Consider the following 7444-nt stretch of genomic DNA (forward strand, 5'->3'; position numbering starts at 1 on the left):
TGTTTGGGGGGAAGCTTCAATATGTGCGAAGTACTCAGCAAAACAGTGTTGCGTACTGAGCCCAGGCATAAATCCAAACAGTTGGGATGACAGGTGCCCCTGTATACGATACATGAGTCGGTTAAGAACAATACGTTCAAGCACTTTACAAACACACGATGTTAAAGATATGGGTCTATAATTATCTGAGTGTGGTTTGGGGATGGGAACAATGACACTCTTTGTCCAAGCATCAGGTAATACTCCTTCACGTAAACTCATTCTGTACAACACTAATAGTGGATTACCTGGTACGTGTGAGACTAATCTCAGTAGACTGTAAGTAATACCATCCTCTCCAGGAGCAGTTGATTTTCCCATCTTTAGTGCATGATTTAATTCCCATTCAGTTACATCATTAAGGTCTGACACGTCGATAGCTGTACAGGCAAGATTGATGGTTCGTTGTCTGTTGGGGCGTGTGTCATCAAGTTTGTGCTGTATGTTAATTGGGAGTGAGTCGTAGCTCGATGTTATTGCCCATTGATCAAGGAGGATGTTTGCTTGTTCTAGTGGGCTGTGGTGCAGCGGTTTGGTTGGGCTGCTTCTAGAGATTTTTCGTATCTTTTCCCAAACTTCAACAAGTGTTGTTTGCTCATTTATACTTTGTAGGAACTCTTCCCAATGTTTATTACGTATGACGTTGCTCATGTCTCTCACCTCTCTATTTGCAACTAGAAATGCATGCAAGTCACCTTGTGCTTTGGTTCGTTTGTACGTATCTCCAAGTTGCTTTACTCGTTCATGTTCTTTAACAAATACGGGGTCAAGGACCCACTTGGGTGGTGGCAGGTGTTGCCCACTTCTGCTAGGCTTACGACCTGTTCCCCAACACACCCATGTGTCGTAGTAGGTAGTAATCGTATCAACGAGATCTCTGGAGAAGGCTTGTACATTCGTTATTGTGTAATCTTGATACCATTTTGATATACAATTAATAAAGTGGTCATGCAAGCCATATGGAATATTCATTTTCCGTCTCTGATGTCTATTAGGTACATCACACTGTACCTCATAGGAAGCAGAAACTGCATAGTGATCACTAACCAAGTGATTTACCAACGAACATTCCATCCTATCTTGCACAAGGTTTCTACCCATTACATAATCAAGTCTGCCTCCCAATAAATGAGTTTGGGTATCCGTAGTATACACGGTTAATCTGTTGTCATAAACATATTTGATAAATTTGCATCCATTATCGTTGTTAGTACTGTCTCCCAGCGTAATATGTCTAGCATTAAAATCTCCCATGTATATTGTCCCATGATTGTCTAGATCTGGGAACAATGTTACATTGAGTTTCTGGCTTCTGGCATATACGTTGAGGAATGAAAAGTGGCCTGCTGTAGTTTGTACATGAAAGTGATGGTACTGTGTGTGTACATTGTGTGACGTGCTCACAAGAATGTGCGGTAAATCACTTCTGACGTAAGTTAATAGGCCTGTGGCGTTACTGTTATTATAGGATGCATACCCTCTGATCTTTGGTGGGGTTTTGTTTATCATGTTGGACGTGTAGGGCTCCTGTAAAGCAATTATATCTATGTTGTTACAGGTAACATATGCAATTAGGTCATTCAGTCTTTTGTTGATGCTACGAATGTTCCAACTGAGAAACCTAATGGTCCTTGTGTCAACAGCAGCCATCGTCTTGGTGTTGTTCCTCCCTGGGACTGGTGGTCCCATTGTTGTCCTCGTCCCACTTACACAATGCGTCAATAAGTGACTGTACTACGTAAAGAGCCACACCAACCTGGCGTTTGGTGTCGTCAGGAACATCTGGTGACATCATAAGATTCTTGATCACTGAGGAACTCGGGATGGTCCGCGAGTGAATGCTCTCTGTAAGTCGTATGGCATAATTACTGTCACGCAGAATATTATCCTTTTCATTCTCGTACTTGGCTTGAGCGCGTTCATTAAGGTCATGAATCATTTTAAAATATTCTGATGCAGGTCGACTTCCTTTTTCAGTTAATGTTTCTGTGTCACTATCACTGTTGTCATCCCTGAGTTGACTGACGACGTCGCTGCCACCGCCTCCGTTGTCGCCGCTGCTGTCGCCGCTGCTGTCGCCGCTGCCGCTGCTGCTGCTGCTGCCGCCGCCGCCGCCGCCGCCGCCGCCGCTGCTGCTGCTGCTGCTGCTGCTGCTGCTGCTGCTGCCGCCGCCGCCGCCGCCGCCGCCGCCGCCGCCGCCGCCGCTGCTGCTGCTGCCGCCGCCGCCGCCACCACCACCACAGGAACCTTTACCAGCGCGGGCCACGGCTGTGACACAGCTGCATAGAGGCTGCTGTATCTCTTGTGAAGGAGCCTGACGTAGCGCCTGTATAATTTCAGTCAGTTCAGCTACCTGTGCTTGCAAGGTTGCCAACTGTTCTTTAACTGTTGTATCAGGCTGTTGTGTGTTGTCAGGGGCGTTGCTGGTACTGTCACCACTATGGGATGGGTCAACAGTACTAGAGCCGGCATCAGTAGGCACTTGTTGTGTCTCGGGCACTTGCCTCCTTGTGCCAAGGGAGGCTGGCCGTTTGGTACAGTCTGAGTGCCAGATAGTGACTCCCTCCATACCACATCTGAAACACTTCAGCGGCGGTTTAGACGGAGCCACAGATTCAGGATGTTGCCCTGCTTCTGTTGCAGTGTTCTGTTGCTCCTGTTCCTGCTTTCTTTGGTCTCTGGTCTTCTTATACTGACAGTCCTTCAGTGAATGAGGACCGGAACAGAGAGCACACTTGGGTGTGGAGCACCGGCAGTGCTTAGCTATATGGCCACTGCCACAGCACTCGTAACACTCCACAGGGTTCGGCTCCCACACCCTGAACGTGCTGGGGGGCGCATACAACCCACCAAACCAATACTGGTCAGGTGGCGGATCAGGCTTTTTCCAGACTATGATTATTTGATCAGTAGGCTTACCATTCTTGGTCAATCTTCGTGCTCTGTGTACCCCGTCTAATTCATAGGCCCACTCTAGTGGATACTTGTGACTGTACCTGTAGACTAGGTATTCATCCATCTTCTTGTTCCGTGTTGGATTATCTAGAGGGGAGAGCTTTACATCACCTATTTTCCCTTGTAGAAGAGCCTCCACAACCTGCTCCTTCTCCCTTGAAACATACACATATGGAGAGTTGACATGTGGACGAAGCACGCCTGCAGAGCCAGGTGGGTACACCTCGCTCAGTTTCTTACTCCACACAATCCTGTCAGCCACACTCGTGCCTTTAGGGAAGGTCAGACGTGTGTACTCGCTCCTTGGTGCTATCGGACGCCTTCCACCCTGTTGTTCACCAGGCTTCTGTTTCCCTTGTTTCCTTCTCTGACTCTTACTTAGCACCTCCACAAACCCATCACTGGGTGGTGGGGTGACAGTGTCACTGGTCATGGTAGGGGAGAGCCCTGAGGGTCCAGCAGCTACCTCCTCCATACCTGCTTCTTCAGGCGGCATTAATTGTTGCTCTAACCTCGTCCGATATCTGGTTAATACCATTTATAACCATGTGCTGATGAATAACATGACAAATGGCAGGGCAGGCAGCAAGCCTTACCAGTCATCAGCGCCAACAGTCATAAACCTGCTCTGAGGGGAAGAGCACTCTCAGTGGGTTTGAGAGTGCTCAGACCACTTGGATAAACACTTGGATATTCCACTTGGTTGGTTGGGACTCGCAGAGGGCAGCCCTCAGTGACTTATTCTCCTATGTGTGGACAGAATGTCCCCTAAGACAGCCTAACCCTGCTACAAGGGTGAACAGATGCCCAAGTCAAGTGGCCCCCCAGATTTTACAGGTAACCGCATGGGCCACTGGACCGTTCCACTTGACCTGTTGAAATGGCGAAATGAGAAGAATAAGAGAAAGTGGGTAAGATAAGTCTTATAACTAGGAGTGTACAGGTGCTCTGTACAAAGCTGGCATCATTGTAGTGTTGGCGGGTGTCAACCTCCCGCCAGGGAAGGGATAGGGGGGACCGTTGGGTCAGCGCTCTAACCGCAAGGGTCAGAGGTCCGTGGGGGACAGATTACGATCCCACAACTCTCCTTGCTGTTTGTTGCCTGACGCTGTAGATGCCCTGTGGTTCTTGCTAGAGTCTTACAGTGAGTCCCAGGTACACTGTACAGGTGATGCTGTGTTATTAGCACCAGCAATGCTGCATCAAACTAATGTTTGGTAGGCTGCCCCTAAGGGAGCGGAGGGGGCAGGCTGGCCTGCCTTCGACCTCAGGCGCCACTCACTAGTTCACTCTAGGGTTCCCTTGATACTAGTGACTTATGCAACAGTGTTGGAACACTTAGCAGCACAGTAGTATTGTGACGATACCGCCCTGGCTATCACAGCACAAGGTTGGGGACGAGGGACTTGACCCAAAGAGGGAGAGGAGGAGCGCACATCCTCTCAGTCCAAGGCCTGGCCAGCGAATGATACAAAATAGTAACAGGAATTGATAAAATCGACAGGGAAGATTTCCTGAGACCTGGAACTTCAAGAACAGGAGGTCATAGATTGAAACTAGCTTAACACAGATGATAAAGAAATATAAGAAAATTCACTTTCGCAAATAGTGGTAGACGGTTGGAACAAGTTAGGTGAGAAGGTGGTGGAGGCCAAGACTGTCAGTAGTTTCAAAGCGTTATATGACAAAGAGTGCTGGGAAGACGTTCTCATCCTGGAACTACACTTAGGTAATTACACACACACTATATATATTATATATTATATTATATATATATATATATGTCGTACCTAGTAGCCAGAATGCACTTCTCAGGCTACTATGCAAGGCCCGATTTGCCTAATAATCCAAGTTTTCATGAATTAATTATTTTTCGACTACCTAACCTACCTAACCTAACCTAACCTAACTTTTTCGGCTACCTAACCTATCCTAACCTATAAAGATAGGTTAGGTTAGGTTAGGTAGGGTCGGTTAGGTTCGGTCATATATCTACGTTAATTTTAACTCCAATAAAAAAAAATGACCTCATACATAATAAAATGGGTAGCTTTATCATTTCATAAGAAAAAAATTAGAGAAACTATATTAATTCAGGAAAATTTGGCTTATTAGGCAAATCGGGCCTTGCATAGTAGGCTGAGAAGTGCGTTCTGGCTACTAGGTACGACATATATATATATATATATATATATATATATATATATATATATATATATATATATATATATATATATATATATATATATATATATAAATATATATATATATATATATATATATATATATATATATATATATATATATATATATATATATATATATATATATATATATGTTGTACCTAGTAGCCAGAACGCACTTTTCAGCCTACTATGCAAGGCCCGATTTGCCTAATAAGCCAAGTTTTCATAAATTAATATATTTTCTCTATTTTTTTTCTTATGAAATGATAAAGCTATCCATTTCATTATGTATGAGGTCAATTCTTTTTTTATTGGAGTTAAAATTAATATTGATATATGACCGAACCTAACCAACCCTACCTAACCTATCTTTATAGGTTAGGTTAGGTAGCTGAAAATGTTAGGTTAGGTAGTCAAAAAAACATTAATTCATGAAAACTTGGCTTATTAGGCAAATCGGGCCTTGCATAGTAGGCTGAGATGTGCGTTCTGGCTACTAGGTACGACACATTATATATATATATTTATATATATATTTATTTATATATATATATATATATATATATATATATATATATATATATATATATATATATATATATATATATATATATATATATGACAATGTCAGACCACGGAGGAAAAATGAAACAGGAAATTTCCTTAAGTACTTTCGTATATTAAATACATCTTCAGAGAAGATGTATTCATCTTCTTCGTATATTAAATTCATCTTCACCTTCTGAAGATGTATTTAATATACGAAAGTACTTAAGGAAATTTCCTGTTTCATTTTTCCTCCGTGGTCTGACATTGTCACATTCTTAATCACGTGTTTATTTTCGTGATATACACACATATATATATATATATATATATATATATATATATTATTAAATATGACCGAAAAAGTAAGATTAATAATTCTAACACGAATTTTCTCAATCTTTCGTACATTACGCTTCACTGTTGGAGGTAAATCAAAAATCAATTCTCCAAAATTCATTTTTATTTCTAGTCTGACGCGACACGGGCGCGTTTCGTAAAACTTATTACATTTTCAAAGACTTTAGTTCACAAATACACAACTGATTAGAACTTACGTATCTCCGATTTTATATCTACATTTGAGTGAGGTGGGAGGGGTGATGTGGCATTAACACAAGACAGAACAAGAGGGGATATTAATAGGGTATTAAAAGTATCAACACAAGACAGAACACAAACAATGGGTATTGAATAGAAGTGTTTGTAGAAAGCCTATTGATCCATATTTCTTGATGCTTCTATATTGGAGCGGAGTCTTGAGGTGGGTAGAATATAGTTGTGCAATAATTGGCTGTTGATTGCTGGTGTTGACTTCTTGATGTGTAGTGCCTCGCAAACGTCAAGCCGCCTGCTATCGCTGTATCTATCGATGATTTCTGTGTTGTTTACTAGGATTTCTCTGGAGATTTTTTGGTTGTGGGAAGAGATTATATGTTCCTTAATGGAGCCCTGTTGCTTATGCATCGTTAAACGCATAGAAAGAGATGTTGTTGTCTTGCCTATATACTGGGTTTTTTGGAGCTTACATGCAGTCCCCAAGTGGGCATTTGAAGGCATAGACGACGTTAGTCTCTTTTAAAGCGTTCTGTTTTGTGTCTGGAGAGTTTCTCATGAGTAGGCTGGCCGTTTTTCTGGTTTTATAGTAAATCGTCAGTTGTATCCTCTGATTTTTGTCTGTAGGGATAACGTTTCTATTAACAATATCTTTCAGGACCCTTTCCTCCGTTTTATGAGCTGTGGAAAAGAAGTTCCTGTAAAATAGTCTAATAGGGGGTATAGGTGTTGTGTTAGTTGTCTCTTCAGAGGTTGCATGGCTTTTCACTTTCCTTCTTATGATGTCTTCGATGAAACCATTGGAGAAGCCGTTATTGACTAGGACCTGCCTTACCCTACAGAGTTCTTCGTCGACTTGCTTCCATTCTGAGCTGTGGCTGAGAGCACGGTCGACATATGCGTTAACAACACTCCTCTGGTACCTGTCAGGGCAGTCGCTGTTGGCATTTAGGCACATTCCTATGTTTGTTTCCTTAGTGTAGACTGCAGTGTGGAAACCTCCGCCCTTTTCCATGACTGTTACATCTAGAAAGGGCAGCTTCCCATCCTTTTCCATCTCGTAAGTGAAACGCAGCACGGAACTCTGCTCAAATGCCTCCTTCAGCTCCTGCAGATGTCTGACATCAGGTACCTGTGTAAAAATGTCGTCAACATACCTGCAG

This window comes from Procambarus clarkii, chromosome 35 (assembly GCF_040958095.1).
Source record: "Procambarus clarkii isolate CNS0578487 chromosome 35, FALCON_Pclarkii_2.0, whole genome shotgun sequence".
NCBI classification, from domain to species: domain Eukaryota; kingdom Metazoa; phylum Arthropoda; class Malacostraca; order Decapoda; family Cambaridae; genus Procambarus; species Procambarus clarkii.